Below are 18,721 nucleotides of genomic sequence, written 5' to 3' on the forward strand. Positions count from 1 at the left end.
TTTCGTTCTCTTCTTCTTCCTTTGCCTCCCCCCCTTTTCCCCTTTTTTTCTTCCCTTTTTTTCCCCTTTTTTCTTTTTCTCTCTCCCCTTTTTTTCTGTTAACCCATGCAACTTTATTGATCATCTCACGTGCCCCTACGTCATGAGGAGGATGACGTAGAAATTGTAGATGTGGCATTGCTTAACGTATATATAGGAGCCTGCAGCCCCTTGTCTGTTGTATTTATTCCTTGTGTTTGTCCTGATGAAGGGGACAGTAATGTCCCGGAAATGCATAGACCCATGTAAATAAAGGAATTCTTCCACTCTCTCGGTGGATCTGTGCTCTTGGCGAGGTATTCAAACCCGTTCTTTCTTCTACTCTGCAAACCAGCTCAACACTACGGGACTGCTGCCGACCATGTTACTTTCATGCTTCTTGAGGGGTTGTGACTTGCACAACCTGATAAGGTGAGTGTCTCTCCCACTTCTATGTCACTCTTTTATACCTGGTAAGACCCTATTTGCGCCTGTTGTTTCCACAGTTCTGCCTACACTTCTACAGATAAGTCTTGGTCTTTGTACCCTGCGGCTTTGCTTCCATTCTCTTGTTGTTTGCTGTTTAGGTACTAAGGCTTATTTTCTGATTTTGCTTGTGTAGAGTCAAGGTGGAGTTGGATCATTCCCTGCTAGGAATGTCTGTGTACCTTGCTTCATTTTTTGCAGTATATTTTGTTTTGTCATGCTTGGTACTGATTTCAGTCCCTCCTCTATATTAGTGTTTTGCTTGGATCCCAGTAACACCAGAGTACTGATATAATGGGGGCAGAGTCTGTATTTTTCCATATGAGGCGTGATGGTTATTTTCTAGGGTTTTGCATGGCTGCAGACAGTGCTCTTTTGTATCCTTTCCTATATAGATAGTTTGGGCCTCATCTTTGCTGAATCTGTTTTCTTCCTGTGTATTGTGTTTTCCTACATCACTGTAATCTTTATATGTGGGAGCTATCTATATCTTTGGAGAACTGCTCTGAGGCAGATTAGCTTTTCTTGTATTTCTCGCTGTAGGAATAATTAGTTCTCCGGCTGTGTCAAGGTGACCAGGTCATTGTAGGCACGTCTCACGGCTACTTCTAGTTGTGTGTCAGTGTGAGGTCTGCAGTCCGTTAAGATTCCAACCACTCTGGTAACTCTCTGGGTTTTCCAAGTGTGTAAGAATTTTTTTTTTTTTTGTGTATTTTTCCTCTTTTACTCTGGGTGCCGTGGAGGATCCTGTGCTGCAATGGATGTTATATAATTAGCTGAGCAAGTTGATCAGCTTGCTTCTCGGGTTAATGCTATATCCAATTATCTTGCTCAGACACCTACTGTAGAATCTAAGATCCCTGTCCTTGATTTGTTTTCTGGGGATCGGTCTAAGATTTTGAACTTTAAGAACAATTGAAAGTTATTTTTTGCCTTGAATCAAAAAAGTCCTCAGGGTCCTCCAGGCAGCGGGTTCAGATTGTTATCTCTGTGTTGCATGGTGACCTTCAGGATTGGACTTTTTCTTTGGCGCCTGAACATCCTATTCTTGCTGATGAGGATTTTTTTTTCTTCAGGCTCTGGGGTTGTTATATCATGAACCCAATGCTACTGATCAAGCCAAGAAGACATTGGCTTTGATCCAGGGTCAGGAGCCCGCAGAGATATATTGTCAGAAATTTTGTAAGTGGGCGGTCCTTACTAAATGGAACAATGCGGCTCCTGTGGCTCTTCTTCGGAAAGGGTTGGCAGAGCCTGTAAAGGATGTTATGGTGGGCTTTCCTGTCCCCTCTGGTCTCAATGACTATGTCATTGGCCATTCAGATTGATAGACGTTTACGTGAACAGAAAACAATGTGAGCAGAGGTGTTGCTCTCAGAGCAGTATCCGGAGCCTATGCAGTGTGATAGGGTCCTTTTTAGGGCTGAACGGCAGGGTTTTAGATGGCGTAATAAGTTATGTTTTTTCTGTGGAGACGCCTCTCATACTATTTCCGTCTGCCCTAAGCGCAAAAAACGATTTGCCCGTTTATTTACTTTGGGCAATATACAGCCTAAGTTTCTTTTGTCAGTTTCTTTGATCTGTTCCCTGTCGTCATTTTCTGCTATGGCTTTTATTGATTCAGGAGCTGCCCTAAACTTGATGGATTTTGGGATTGCTGAGCGCTGTGGTTTCCCTATGGTACCTTTGCAAACTCCTATTCCTTTGAAGGGTTTTGATGCTACTCCTTTAGCTGAAAATAAGCTCCAGTTTTGGACCCAGGTGACAATGCGGTCGCACCAGATCACCAGGAGGATTGTAAGTTTTTGGTGTTACATAAATTGCATGACACTTTGGTTCTGGGATTCTCTTGGTTGCAAACCCATAATCCAGTTCTGGATTGGACATCTTTGTCTGTGACTAGTTGGGGCTGTCAATGTGTGCATAGTGATACTTCTGTTTTGTCTATTTCGTCTCAGACACAGGAGGTCCCTGACTATTTGTCAGATTTCATGGATGTGTTTAATGAGACTGAGGCTGCATCCTTGCCTCCACATAGGGACTATGATTGCGCTATTGAATTAGTGCTTGGATGTAAATTTCCTAAGGGACGGCTTTTCAATTTATCTGTATCTGATCATGTTGTTATGTGGACTTATATTAAGGAGTCATTGGAGAAGGGTCACATCAGACAGTCATCTTCACCTTTGGGTGCCGTTTTTTTCTTTGTAGCCAAGAAGGATGGCTCATTGCGACCCTGTATTGCTTATAGTCTCCTTAATAAAATTACGGTTAAATATCAGTATCCATCGCCTCTGATATCCGACCTGTTATCTAAAGTAAAGGGTGCTAGTTGGTTTACTAGGTTCGATCTTCTGGGGGCGTATAATCTCATTCGCATTAAGCAGGGTGATGAATGGAAGACGGCATTTAATACCTTTGAGGGGCATTTTGAGTACCTAGTGATGCCCCTTCTGTCTTCCATGCATGATATTTTCCGGGACTTTGTTGACAAGGTTTTGATTGTCTATTTGGACGACATTTTGATTTTTTGTGACGATTGAGATTCCCATGTTGAACAGGTCCGGACAGTGTTTCAGGTTCTCAGAGACAATGCAATATATGTTAAGGGATCGAAATGTCTTTTTGGTGTACAAAAGATCTATTTTTTGGGGTTCATTTTGTCTCCATCTTCTATTGAAATGGATCCGGTCAAGGTCCAGGCCATTCATGATTGGGTTCAGCCTACTTCTTTGAAAGCCCTTCAGATGTTTTTGGGTTTTGCTTATTTCTACCATAAATTCACAGGTAATTTTTCTGGTATTGTCATGCCATTGACTGATTTGACCAAAAAGAGAGCTGATGTTATGAACTGGTCTCCAGAGGCAGTCTTGGCTTTTTAGGAGCTTAAAAGAAGGTTTACTTCTGCTCCAGTCTTGTGGCAGCCTGATGTGTCTCTTCCATTTCAGGTGAAGATTGATGCATCAGAGATCGTAGCAGGGGCTGTCTTATCTCAAAGAGACCCTGTGACTTCTAACATGAGATCTTGTGCCTTTTTTCCCCGAAAATTTTCACCACCGGAACGAAATTATGATGTGGGGAATCGGGAATTTTTGACTATGAAGTGGGCCTTTGAAGAATGGAGACATTGGCTGGAGGGGGCAAGACATCAAATTGTTGGACTCACCGATCATATGAATTTGATCTCTCTCGAATCAGCCAGGATGTTGAATCCCAGGCAGGCTAGATGGGCCTTGTGTTTCACGTGCTTTATTTTTGTTGTCTCTTATATTCCGGGCACTAAGAATACTAAGACGGATGCCCTCTCTAGGAGTTTCTTTGCTGATTCTCTTGATGTAACTCAACCTGCTACCATCCTGCATGAAGAAGTGGTTCTCTCCGCTATTTCACCCGATTTGAGACTAGCTCTTGAGAAATTTCAGGAGAACAAACCTGAAAGATGTCCTGTGGTGAAATTGTACGTTCCTGACCATTGGAGGAGTAAAGTGATGTCTGAAATACATTGTTCTGCGTTGCCTGGTCATCCTGGGATTTTTGGCACCAGGGATTTGGAGAGTAGGTCCTTTTGGTGGCCTTTTCTATCTCATGATTTGAGGAGTTTTGTACAATCCTGCGGGATTTGTTCTAGAGCCAAGCCTTGTTGTTCTCATTCTAGTGTATTGTTATTGCCATTGCTGGTACTGAAGTGACCATGGACTCACATCTCAATGGATTTTATTTTCGATCTCCCTGTTTCTCAGGGGATGACGGTTATTTGGGTAATCTTTGATAGATTTTCCAAAATGATCCATTTGGTGCTACTGCCTAAGTTGCCATCATCTTCGGGGTCGGTGGTCTTGTTTCTTCATCAGGTGGTTCGTTTGCATGGTATTCCTGAACGACAGAGGAGTCCAGTTTGTGTCTAGATTTTGGAGAACTTTTTGTTCAAGGCTGGGAATTGAGTTATCGTTCTCATCTGCATTTCATCCTCAGACCAATGGACAGACTGAAAGGACAAATCAGACGTTGGAAACCTATTTGAGATGTTTTGTGTCTGTGGACCAGGATGACTGGGTTTCTTTTTTGTCTTCGGCTGAGTTTGCGCTTAATAATAGGGCTAGTTCGGCCACTTTGATGTCTCCTTTTTTTGCAATTTCGGGTTCCATCCTTGGTTTTCTTCAGGGCAGATGGAGGCTTTAGCCTGTCCGGGCGTTGATCCTGTGGTAGAGAAAATGCAGCAAATTTGGGATCAAGTGGTGGATAAATTGTCCCACTCCCAGGAAAATGCCTAACGGTTTGCCAACCGTCATAGGACTGTGGGTCCCCGGTTTAAAGTGGGGGACTTGGTCTGGTTGTGTTCCACACATGTTCCTATGAAAGTTTCTTCTACGAAAGTTAAGCCAAGGTTTATTGGACCTTATAAAATTTCGAGGGTAATTAATCCTGTTTCTTTCCGTTTGGCTCTTCCAGAGACTTTCAAGATTCACAATGTCTTTCATAAGTCTTTGTTGAAAAAGTATGTTGAACCGGTAGTGCCCATGGCTGCACCTCCTGATCCTGTGTTGGTCGAAGGGGATCTGGAATATGTAGTGGAGAAGATTTTGGATTCTCGTATTACTAGACGGAAGCTCCGGTACCTGGTCAATTGGGAAGGTTATGGTCAGGAGGATAATTCTTGGGTGTTTGCTTCTGACATACATGCTGATCACTTGGTCCGTGCTTTTCATCGGGCCCATCCTGACAAACCTGGGGGCTCTGGTGAGGGTTCGGTGACCCCTCCTCAAGGGGGTGTACTGTTGTGAACACGTTTGGACTGGGTTCCAGTTTTGGGCTCCCTCTTGTGGCCAATGCTGGTAGTGGAGTTGGCTTGCTTAATAGAGGCCGGACAGGTGATGAGGATTGGAGATCGGGTTTGTCTGACTGGCCTATATAACTGTGTAGTGTTCTGTTGTTCTTGGCCGGTGCTCAATGTTTTGTCCTGTGTTCTTGGACATCCTAAAGCCAGCCTAACCTTCTGTTTCTACCTGGACTCATTACAGATAAATCTGGTCTTTGTACCCTGCTGCTTTGCTTCCATTTTCTTGTTGTTTGCAGTTTAGGTACTAAGGCTTATTTTCTGATTTTGCTTGTGTGGAGTCAAGGTGGAGTTGGATCATTCCCTGCTGGGAATGTCTGTGCACCTTGCTTCATTTTCTGCAGTTTATTTTGTTTTGTCATGCTTGGTACTGATTTCAATCCCTCCTCTATATTAGTGTTTTGCTTGGATCCCAGTAACACCAGAGTACTGATATAGTGGGGGCAGAGTCCGTGTGGACTCAGTATTTTTCCATATGAGGCGTGATGGTTATTTTCTAGGGGTTTGCACAGCTGCAGACAATGCTCTTTTCTATTCTTTCCTATATAGATAGTTTGGGCCTCATCTTTGCTGAATCTGTTTTCTTCCTGTGTATTGTGTTTTCCTACATCACTGTAATCTTTATATGTGGGGGGCTATCTATATCTTTGGGGAACTGCTCTGAGGCAGATTAGCTTTACTTGTATTTCTCTCTGTAGGAATAATTATTTCTCCGGCTGTGTCGAGGCAACCAGGTCATCGTAGACACGTCCCATGACTACTTCTACTTGTTGGTCAGTATGAGGTCTGCAGTCCGTTAAGATTCTAACCACTCTGGTAACTCTCTGGGTTTTCCAGTGTTGTCCTTTTTTCGGATCCTCCTCGGTCACTGAATCATAAAACAAAGATTTCGGAAAGACCACGGGGTTTAAAATCAATTATAGTAAACCAGAGGCGCTGGCACTTTTCAAATCTAGAAGGAGTGATAATTCTTCATTCCCTTTCAAATGGAGCGCAAACTCAATAAGATATCTAGGCATGCAGTTGCCGGCTGATCCTTCAACACTATATAAGATCAACTATAAACCCCTGATTGCATCCTTGATACAGCTACTCCAATCCTGGAAACATTTAACCATCTCATTTTCAGGCAAATGCCACCTAATTAAAATGGTATAATCCAACAAGCAAAATATGAAGGTGTAAGAAAATATATTTTTATTGATTAAAAACAAACACACCAAATATTAAAAGTATCATGATCAGGATGTGCAAAAGACCATACAGCACACAGGGCGGTTATAAATAAGACAATATCAGAAACAATTACAAAAATGGTAACTGGGATAGACAAAAATGTGTGTAGACAGAGCCAAGTTTTGTTCAAGGTTCAATGATATAACATAATACAAAGCACAATCAAGATACAATCAGAAGTGCACAGTGTATGTACTATTCAAGGTTCAATAATACTCTGTGTGCAGACTTATTAGGCAAATTAGTATTTTGATCACATGATAATTTTTATACCTGTTCTCCTACTCCAAGCTGTATAGGCTTGAGAGCCAACTACCAATTAAGTTAATCAGGTGATGTGCATCTTTGTAATGAGGAGGGGTGTGGTGTAATGACATCAACACCCTATATAAGGGGTGCATACTTATTAGGCAACTTCCTTTCCTTTGGCAAAATGGGTCAGAAGAAAGATTTGACGAGCTCTAAAAAGTCCAAAATTGTGAGATGTCTTGCAGAGGGATGCAGCAGTCTTGAAATTGCCAAACTTGTGAAGCGTGATCACCGAACAATCGAGCGTTTCATGGCAAATAGCCAACAGGGTTGCAAGAAGCATGTTGGGCAAAAAGGCGCAAAATAACTGTCCATGAATTGAGAAAAATCAAGCGTGAAGCCGCCAAGATGTCATTTGCCACCAGTTTGGCCATATTTCAGAGTTGAAAATTTAATGGAGTATTAAAAAGCACAAGGTGTGCCATACTCAGGTGTTACATCTCGTGGCTCTCCTGAGGCAAGGACTGAGGCAGTCTCCCATTCCTTGCCTGCCACGAGCACTCCTGCTCAGCAGCGCCGAAGGTCTGCCAGACTGCGCAGTGTGCAGGAGATACCTTCTCAGAGAGGCAGCAGAAGGGTGACACCTAGTGGTTCTCCTGTTACAAGGAGTGAAGCGGTCTCCCATTCCTGGCCTGCCGCAGACTCTCCTGCTCAGCGGCCCCGAAGGTCTGCTAGGCTGCGCAATGTGCAGAGGTTTACTGCTCAGGGAAGCAGTGATATTCCCGTTATCTCTGCACATTGTGAGACCGAGGATCCCGCCTCTATTTCCCAGAGGCAGGAGGGTGAGCATGTGCAATGCGTGGTGGGTCCTGATTCGCTCACTGACGTCACACGGCTTGATGACAAGGCTGGTGACGTGGTGAATCCTGACTGGCCAGGCTGGGACGTCGTGGACCCTGATTGGGTCAAGTCCGTCATCTCCGCCTCGCGCCCGCCCTCGGGTGGAGCTGCACCTCCTTAAAAGCTCCCCCTGCCATCATGGCGGCGCGCGACCGTCCTTCTATGTTTGGATGTCTGGCAGCGTGCTGCCACGCCACTGCTCAGGCATTACTGTCTCTTGTGGGCTTGGCCCTTGCTGCTCCGGCAGTACCTCGTTTGCAGGCCGTGTTCCTGCCTTGCTGCTCCGGCAGTATCCCCTTCAACAGGCCGTGTTCCTGTCCCAGGTGAGCTCCTCGAGTCTCCACCGGACTCACCTGGTTATTGAAAGCACACGTGCGTGGGCACCTCTGTGCTACCCTCGTGCCATATTCTCGTGACTTCCACTGGCACACGTGCGTGGGCACCTCTGTGCTTCCCCGTGCAACAGGTACACCGAGCCGTGAGATCCGTGCCATACAACCCTCACGGGTTAGGGCAGATCGGTGTACATAGATCGTCTGTGACATTCCAGACGATCGCTAGCAGCAACCCGCTCACTCTTCACCCACCATAGCGGTGGTCCCTTACACCGCACAGTGGACCTTGACCGGCGGAAGCTCTCCATTTCCCATCTTGGCACGCTTCCCCGGGTCCCCCTCGTAACATTCAGGGATATGTCCAAGGTAAGGAAAGCTGAAAAATGATTACGTTTGAACAAGAAGCATAAGATAAAACGTCAAAACTGGGCCAAGAAACATCTTAAGAATGATTTTTCATAGGTTTTATGGACTGATGAAATGAGAGTGACACTTGATGGGCCAAATGGATGGGCCAGAGGCTGGATCAGTAAAGGGTAGAGAGCTCCACTCCGACTCAGATGCCAGCAAGGTGGAGGTGGGGTACTGGTATGGGCTGGAATCATCAAAGATGAACTTCTAGGACCTTTTCAAGTTGAGGATGGAGTGAAGCTCAACTCCCAGACCTAGTGCTAGTTTGTGGAAGACAACTTCTTCAAGCAGTGGTACAGGAAGAAGTTGGTATTGTTAAAAAAACCCTGATTTTCATGCAGGACAATGCTCTATCTATCACATGCATCCAACTACTCCACAGCGTGGCTGGCCAGTAAAGGTCGAAAAGATGAAAAAATAATGACATGACCCCCTTGTTCACCTGATCTGAACCCCATATAGTACCTGTGGTCCCTCATAAAATGTAAGATCTACAGGGAGGGAAAACAGTACACTTCTCAGAACAGTGTCTGAGTTGATCGTAAACAGATCAAGCAATTGACAGAATGTATGGATGGTAGGCTGTTGAGTGTCATCATAAAGAAAGGTGGCTATATTGGTCACAAATTTTTTGGGGTTTTGTTTTTGCATGTCAGAAATGTTTATTTCTAAATTTTGTGCAGTTATATTGGTTTACCTGCTGAAAATAAACAAGTGAGATGGGAATATATTTGTTTTTTTTATTTAGTTGCCTAATAGGTCTGTACAGTAATAGTTACTAGAGTTGAGCGAAGTTCGAGGTTCGCCAATTTCATGTTCAAGTGATTTTGGGGGGTGTTCGAGCTCGAGCTTGAGCTTTTTGCTAAAAGCTCGACAGTTCGAGTTACGTTCGAGAACAGTTCGATCACCAAAAGCGTGCCTTTTTACAGCTACGTGTGCAGGGAGCCATCGCTGGCAGCCTGCGGTAAGCTGGTAACCAGGGTAAATATCAGGTATCCAAGCAAAGCGCTTTGCTTTGTAACCCGATGTTTACCCTGGATACGTGTGCAAAAATCCCCGAAAGCCACACAGAAGCACTTCCATGTGACTTCCGTCGGATGCCGCTGCAGTCTGTGTCCCGCTCCAGCTCCAGCCTCGCGGCTGCCCGCTCAGCAGTGTCTGCAGCTGTCCGCTTTGTACGGTGTCGCCAGCTGCCCACACTACAGTGATAGCAGCCGCGGGCATGACAAGCGCTGACGTCAGGAGGTTAGTGAAGTTCCTTACCTGTGGTGATGATGTCCTGCCTCCCGACGTCAGCGCTGTCACTGTCTTCCATGGCCGCCTCTTGTCACATCTCCTCTCACTGCCGACCTGAGACTTTCACTAGCGGTGACGTCACAGGCTCCCGCAATACTTGGTTGTGAAGGCGGCGGTCACAGAATCATAAAACAAAGATTTCGGAAAGACCACGGGGTTTAAAATCAATTATAGTAAACCAGAGGCGCTGGCACTTTTCAAATCTAGAAGGAGTGATAATTCTTCATTCCCTTTCAAATGGAGCGCAAACTCAATAAGATATCTAGGCATTCAGTTGCCGGCTGATCCTTCAACACTATATAAGATCAACTATAAACCCCTGATTGCATCCTTGATACAGCTACTCCAATCCTGGAAACATTTAACCATCTCATTTTCAGGCAAATGCCACCTAATTAAAATGGTATAATCCAACAAGCAAAATATGAAGGTGTAAGAAAATATATTTTTATTGATTAAAAACAAACACACCAAATATTAAAAGTATCATGATCAGGATGTGCAAAAGACCATACAGCACACAGGGCGGTTATAAATAAGACAATATCAGAAACAATTACAAAAATGGTAACTGGGATAGACAAAAATGTGTGTAGACAGAGCCAAGTTTTGTTCAAGGTTCAATGATATAACATAATACAAAGCACAATCAGGATACAATCAGAAGTGCACAGTGTATGTACTATTCAAGGTTCAATAATACTCTGTGTGCAGACTTATTAGGCAAATTAGTATTTTGATCACATGATAATTTTTATACCTGTTGTCCTACTCCAAGCTGTATAGGCTTGAGAGCCAACTACCAATTAAGTTAATCAGGTGATGTGCATCTTTGTAATGAGGAGGGGTGTGGTGTAATGACATCAACACCCTATATAAGGGGTGCATACTTATTAGGCAACTTCCTTTCCTTTGGCAAAATGGGTCAGAAGAAAGATTTGACGAGCTCTAAAAAGTCCAAAATTGTGAGATGTCTTGCAGAGGGATGCAGCAGTCTTGAAATTGCCAAACTTGTGAAGCGTGATCACCGAACAATCGAGCGTTTCATGGCAAATAGCCAACAGGGTTGCAAGAAGCATGTTGGGCAAAAAAGGCGCAAAATAACTGTCCATGAATTGAGAAAAATCAAGCGTGAAGCCGCCAAGATGTCATTTGCCACCAGTTTGGCCATATTTCAGAGTTGAAACATTAATGGAGTATTAAAAAGCACAAGGTGTGCCATACTCAGGGATATGTCCAAGGTAAGGAAAGCTGAAAAATGATTACGTTTGAACAAGAAGCATAAGATAAAACGTCAAAACTGGGCCAAGAAACATCTTAAGAATGATTTTTCATAGGTTTTATGGACTGATGAAATGAGAGTGAAACTTGATGGGCCAGATGGATGGGCCAGAGGCTGGATCAGTAAAGGGTAGAGAGCTCAACTCCGACTCAGATGCCAGCAAGGTGGAGGTGGGGTACTGGTATGGGCTGGAATCATCAAAGATGAACTTCTAGGACCTTTTCAAGTTGAGGATGGAGTGAAGCTCAACTCCCAGACCTAGTGCTAGTTTGTGGAAGACAACTTCTTCAAGCAGTGGTACAGGAAGAAGTTGGTATTGTTAAAAAAAACCCTGATTTTCATGCAGGACAATGCTCTATCTATCACATGCATCCAACTACTCCACAGCGTGGCTGGCCAGTAAAGGTCGAAAAGATGAAAAAATAATGACATGACCCCCTTGTTCACCTGATCTGAACCCCATATAGTACCTGTGGTCCCTCATAAAATGTAAGATCTACAGGGAGGGAAAACAGTACACTTCTCAGAACAGTGTCTGAGTTGATCGTAAACAGATCAAGCAATTGACAGAATGTATGGATGGTAGGCTGTTGAGTGTCATCATAAAGAAAGGTGGCTATATTGGTCACAAATTTTTTGGGGTTTTGTTTTTGCATGTCAGAAATGTTTATTTCTAAATTTTGTGCAGTTATATTGGTTTACCTGCTGAAAATAAACAAGTGAGATGGGAATATATTTGTTTTTTTTATTTAGTTGCCTAATAGGTCTGTACAGTAATAGTTACTAGAGTTGAGCGAAGTTCGAGGTTCGCCAATTTCATGTTCAAGTGATTTTGGGGGGTGTTCGAGCTCGAGCTTGAGCTTTTTGCTAAAAGCTCGACAGTTCGAGTTACGTTCGAGAACAGTTCGATCACCAAAAGCGTGCCTTTTTACAGCTACGTGTGCAGGAAGCCATCGCTGGCAGCCTGCGGTAAGCTGGTAACCAGGGTAAATATCAGGTATCCAAGCAAAGCGCTTTGCTTTGTAACCCGATGTTTACCCTGGATACGTGTGCAAAAATCCCCGAAAGCCACACAGAAGCACTTCCATGTGACTTCCGTCGGATGCCGCTGCAGTCTGTGTCCCGCTCCAGCTCCAGCCTCGCGGCTGCCCGCTCAGCAGTGTCTGCAGCTGTCCGCATTGTACGGTGTCGGCAGCTGCCCACACTACAGTGATAGCAGCCGCGGGCATGACAAGCGCTGACGTCAAGAGGTTAGTGAAGTTCCTTACCTGTGGTGATGATGTCCTGCCTCCCGACATCAGCGCTGTCACTGTCTTCCATGGCCGTCTCTGGTCACATCTCCTCTCGCTGCCGACCCGAGACTTTCACTAGCGGTGACGTCACAGGCTCCCGCGATACTTGGTTGTGAAGGCGGCGGTCATTGAACTCAGTGACAGCTCTGCTATCAGGAGTGCAGCGATCACCATAGGTAATGTACATCGCCATCTTCCTGACAGCAGCACTTGTCATGCCCTGCAGTGACCTGGACTGACTTATTGATGTTAGCTCAGGTCACTGCATTGCTCTCCCAGCCAATGGGGAACATTCTGTTCTTCATTGACTGGGACATTGACTATGGTATGGATCATCATGGGACCCCCTTGGATTACACCACACCTTGATTTGTTTTTCTTTCTAATAAATTGGTAAAAGAGGGAATGTTTTGGGGAGTATTTTTTCAAAACAAAATGTGTTTGTCGTCTATTTTTTTTTTATTACTGACTGGGTTGGTGATGTCGGGTATCTGATAGACGCCTGACATCACGAACCCCAGGGCTTGATGCCAGGTGACATTACACATCTGGTATTAACCCCATATATTACCCCGTTTGCCACCGCAACAGGGCAACGGGATGAGCTGCAGCGAAACACCAGGATTATCTAATGGATGCGCCACTTCTGGGGCAGCTGCGGCCTGCTATTTTTAGGCTGGGGAAAGTCCAATAACCACGGACCTCCCTAGTCTGAGAATATCAGACCCCAGCTGTCCGCTTTACCTTGGCTGGTGATCCAATTTTGGGGGGACCCCCACGTGTTTTTTTTTTAATTATTTATTTAATTTAAAATAACAGCGTGTGGTGCCCTCAGTTTTGCATTACCAGCCAAGGTGAAGCTGCCAGCTGTGGTCTGCAGGCTGCAGCCGTCTGCTTTACCCTAGCTGGCTATCAAAAATAGGGGAAACCCCACGTCATTTTTTTTTTAAATTTATTTATTTTTTTGGCTAAATACAAGGCTAAGCAACCCTTAGTGCCACATGAAAGGCACCAAAGGGTGCAAAATTACAAAATGCAGGAGAGTGGGACATTATGTGTCTTTCTGCCATTATAATGACAGAAAAGACTGATATGAAGTGTACAAGCACAAGAAAATCACCAGAGCGCACTACGCTGTGAAAAGCAGTAGAAAATGGCACTGGAGTGAACATGTGACCGCCTCATGTAGGTTGAAGCTATGGATCCTGGGTAAATTTATGTATTTTCCCTCCTTCAGTTTTTTTGCAGTACGCAAAAAAATGGAAGGCACACGGATGACAAACGGATGACATACGGACTGTATACGGAACAGAAACTGATGCCTCACGGATGCATCCGTGAAAAAAATGGACCTTTTTTTGCGGACCGCAAAAACGGATCGGTCGTGTGAATGTAGCCTTATTCTGATCTGCCGTTTGTAAACAGCAGGCAGAAATAAGTGAATAGCGCCCCCCAGAGTCAGAAAATCTACGGGATTTCAGAGGGTAGCTGAGACCCTAGAGATCATGATTCAGGCCAGTTTTTCTGGTCCCCGCTCACGTGATCACCGGTATACACCGTATACCGATGATCACGTTACAGTAAATGACAGCGCCAGTAAAAAAAAATTTTATCTCCCATCTGGCATGAACAAACATGTCAGATGGCAGATAAATCTCCTCCCCGGTCCCCTCCGGTCCCCCGGTTTCGCCAAAGTGCCCCCCTCCCCCCTCCCGGAAATCCAAGATGGTCACGCGCACAGCAGCGCGCCGGCCGCATTCACCCTACTCCTCTGATTACTCCTCCCCAGGCTCTGCCAGGTCACCCCCTATAACCCCACCGGTGTTCCCCGGTGTGCCACGGTACCTGTGCAGCATTGATCCGCCGCGGCCCCCTCCTTCACAATAGACACTGCCGTATGCACAGAGCGGCTGTCAGCTCAGCTTCCTGTGTTCAGACACAGTTAGTGTGGGAACGATGCATCTGTAAGCTACTGCAATGCCCTGCTCATGAGGTAAGGAACATAGTTGATCAGGAGAGCTATACTACATTTCCAAATGGAGGTATTTGATTTTATAGCTGCCCTGCTGAATGACTACCAAATATGAGAGTCCGTTATACGTCACAAGAAAACATATCTAAATAGCGAGCTCTGTTGTTTAGTATTCATTCAGCTGGATATCTGGACTTAAAGGGGTATTCCATCTCCAAGATCCTATCCCCAATATATAGTAGGTGGAATAGCAATAATACCAGCAAATACCAATATTTGGAAATGTTGAATAGTTCTCCTGATTAGGCATGCCCTTACCTCATGTGCAGGGCATTGCAGCTTTGGTAGCAACAGTTACGACATGGACTCTGTTGCTGTGGACTCGGGAAGAGTGGGTGCAGATTCATTGCAACCACACTCCTCACATGGAGGGTCTGCACTCCTAGAAAAATGGGTTACGTTCCCTGAGCGTGTCCCCCCCATATTCTAGACGGTCCACAGTCGTCGTGGGACCCCCTTATTTTTTTTTCCTTACAATAAATTGGTGAAAGAGGGACTTTTTTGGGGAGTGTTTTTTCAAATACATTTTTCTTTGTCTATTTTTTTTGTTAGTACTGACAGTTTGTGATGTCGGGTATCTGATATATGCCATGACATCACAAACTGCTGGGCTTGATGTCAGGTGACCTTACTGCTAGTATCAACCCCATTTATTACCCCGTTTGCCACCGCACCAGGGCACAGGATGAGCTGGGGTGAAGCGCCAGGATTGGCGCATCCAGTGGATACGCCAATTCTGGGGCACCTGCGGCCTGTTATTTTTAAGCTGTGAAGGGTCAATAACTATGGACCTTCCCACCCTGAGAATACCAGACCACAGCTGTCTGCTTTACCTTGGCTGGTGATCCAATTTGGGGGGGACCCTACTTTTTTTTTGTAATTATTATTATTTATAAAATAATTATAAAAAAGAGCCTGGGGTGACCTCCACATTGGATCACCAACCACGGTAAAGCTGCCAGCTGTGGTTTTCAGGCTACAGCGTCTGCTTTACCCTAGCTGGCTATCAAAAATGGGGGACCCCACGTCATTTTTTTTTTTTAACTATTTTTAAATATTTATTATTATTACCCGTATCTGTCTGCTTTATCTGCGCTGAGCATCAAAAATACCGTGGAGTGCTACGTCATTTTTTGGAGTGCTACGTCAGCACTGTGATGTCAGGCAATCAAAATACAGAAAAAGCCCTTTTTTTTTAGTTAAATAATTAAAAAAAAAAATATATGGGCTCCCGCTGCATTTTTTGTATTGCTAGCTAAGGGTAATCCAAGCAGCTACTGGCTGCTAACCCCCACTGCTTGGTGTTACCTTCACTGGCAATGGAAAATCCAGGGCAGCATTTATTATTTTTTTGCCAAAAAACTAAAAAAAAAAATGACGTGAGCTTCGGCATATTTTTGTATGCTAGCCAGGTACAGCAGTCAGGTATGGCTGCCCCCAACCCCCAGCTGCCTATTTGTACCCGGCTGGGAACTAAAAATATAGGGAAGCCCTTTTTTTAATTATTTCATGAATTTCATGAAATAATTTAAAAAAAACAAACCACGTGGGCTTCGCCCCATTTTTGTGTTTAGCCAGGTACAACTAGGCAGCTGGGGATTGGAATTCGCAGCACAGCTTAGCCCGAGCTTTCTGGGCCCCTCTGCTGTGAATTGCAGTCCGCAGCCGCCCCAGAAAATGACGCTTTCATAGAAGCGCCATCATCTGGCGCTGTATCAAACTCTTCCAGCTGCCCTGAAGCCGGGTGGCTTGCTGGGTAATAATGAGTTAATACTAGCTTTGTTTTACTAGCTAGTATTAAGCCAGAGATTCTTAATGTCAGGCAAGTTTGACCCGGCCATTAAGAATCTCCAATAAAGGGTTAAAAAAAAGACACCTCACAGAGAAAAAATACTTTAATAGAAATAAATACACAGATACACTTAGAGACTCCATGTTTATTACTCCCTGTCAGCCCTCCACGATCCTGGTCTTCTGTCTTCTTTCTCTTTCAACCCATGCAGCTCTGCTACATCAGACAGCACTGCATGGGAGGTAGAATGCTGCTGCACCCATGCAGTCTTTTCACTCCGTGAGTGAGCAGAGGCTGCTGGCTGTAAGCGGTGACTTCACCGCTGACAGACAGGTTACCATAGCAACAGTGCTCCGATCACGTGATTCCCGATGCCGCTATTTACCGGCTGTGACAACTAGTCTCTGCATGTGGCTGACTCTGTAAAGAGCACCCACATGCAGGAACAGGGAGTCGACCATGTGCCAGAGCATTTCGCCGGTACACGGACATGCTCAAACGAGCACCACGTACCGGAGAGATGCACTGACAGGACCTAGCATGACGTCATAAACATGTGACCAGTCTGTAGCCAATGAGTTAATAGACACATGACTGGTCACATGCTATTTTGACGTCACTATAGGTCCTATCATCACTGCTGGTTACCGGGAGGACGCAGCGATTATCGGAAGGAAAAGCGGCGCGAGACAGAGTGCAGGACGCATCGCGGGGACCTGTAAGTGTTATGGCAATGTTTATTAACTGTATGTGTACATGTATAATGTGTTTTTATGTTTGTCTCCTATTGTTTTCAATGGGGTTCGAGAGGTTCGCTCATCTCTAATAGTCACCTGCACAAACAGATATCCTCCTAAGATAGCCAAATCTAAAAAAAAACACTCCAACTTCCAAAAATATTAAGCTCTGATTTGATTGAGAACATAGTTGTTGATCAATAATAAAAAAAATCTGCTAAAATACAACTTGCCTAATAAGTCTGCACCCAATGTATAGCATAGTGTAAATAAAGCTCAGTTAAAAGTGTATAGTGCATGTAAACAAAGCCACATGATTATCTAAGAGTTAATAATACAGGATGTTATAAAGACACTTCAACACAAAGAAAGTGCTTAGTGCATATCTAAATCCCAGATCAGCATCAATTACCCTAGAAACAGTCATACATTCTGATGTAAATGAACCATACCCAGAGTTTACAGCAGCCCCTCACTCCAATCTTTTATGGTTATGATAAGGGATGATCGAATACCCTATTATTCGCTTCGATGGATATCCAGTGAATACCTCGCCGCTATTCGAGTATTTGCGAATATTCGACCCCCAATGTAAAGCTGGTGTCACACACAGCGACAACAACAACAACGTCGCTGCTACGTCACCATTTTCTGTGACGTTGCAGCGACGTCCCGTCGCTGTCGCTGTGTGTGACATCCAGCAACGACCTGGCCCCTGCTGTGAGGTCGCAGGTCGTTGCTGAATGTCCAGCTTCATTTTTTGGTCGTCACTCTCCCGCTGTGACACACACATCGCTGTGTGTGACAGCGAGAGAGCGACGAAATGAAGCGAGCATGGAGCAGGAGCCGGCGTCTGGCAGCTGCGGTAAGCTGTAACCAGCGTAAACATCGGGTAACCAAGGGAAGACCTTTCCCTGGTTACCCGATATTTACCTTCGTTACCAGCCTCCGCTCTTGCTGCCAGACGCCGGCTCCTGCTCTGTGCACATGTGGCTGCAGTACACATTAGGTAATTAACCCGATGTATACTGTAGCAAGGAGAGCAAGGAGCCAGCGCTAAGCAGTGCGCGCGGCTCCCTGCTCTCTGCACTGTGACATGTAGCTGCAGCACACATCGGGTTAATTAACCCGATGTGTACTGTACCTAGGAGAGCAAGGAGCCAGCGCTAAGCGCGGCTCCCTGCTCTCTGCACATGTAGCACAGCGACGTTATGATCGCTGCTTCTGCTGTGTTTGACAGCTAAGCAGCGATCATAACAGCGACTTACAAGGTCGCTGTTACGTCACCGAAAATGATGACGTAACAGCGACGTCGTTGTCGCTGTCGCTTAGTGTGAACCCAGCTTTAGTCTATGGGAAACTCGAATAATTTTACGCTGAACCTGTCAGTGACCTGTGGTGACTGAGGAAAAGGCTGAAATGGATGGGAAAAGGCTGAAACAGTATGGGCTCAGCCTGTAGAAGGTGCCTGACTGCATTTCTGGTGTCTTTGAATAATGTGGTCAGAGCAGCATGCGGCGTTTACGTAGTCGCCAGAACAGCTCTCAAACCAAAGTAAAAGAGGGGAAATTGCTAAGAAACAGTTTCTAGTGCCTAATAACTGTAATAAAATGTCAAATCAAGCCCCGAACTCCAAAAAAAACCCCACTTTAGCATATGTTCACACGTTTCGTTTTTTACATTTTTCCTTCTTTTTCGATTAGAAAGGGATGTAACTTATACATAATATTGGTGTCTGTCTCACGCCTCCTTTTTTGGGACAAATTTGACAGCACTTTAAAAGGTCAGCTACCTTGTCCTCCTCTTACTTCTCCACCAGCA

This window comes from Anomaloglossus baeobatrachus, chromosome 7, assembly GCF_048569485.1.
Source record: "Anomaloglossus baeobatrachus isolate aAnoBae1 chromosome 7, aAnoBae1.hap1, whole genome shotgun sequence".
NCBI classification, from domain to species: Eukaryota; Metazoa; Chordata; class Amphibia; order Anura; family Aromobatidae; genus Anomaloglossus; species Anomaloglossus baeobatrachus.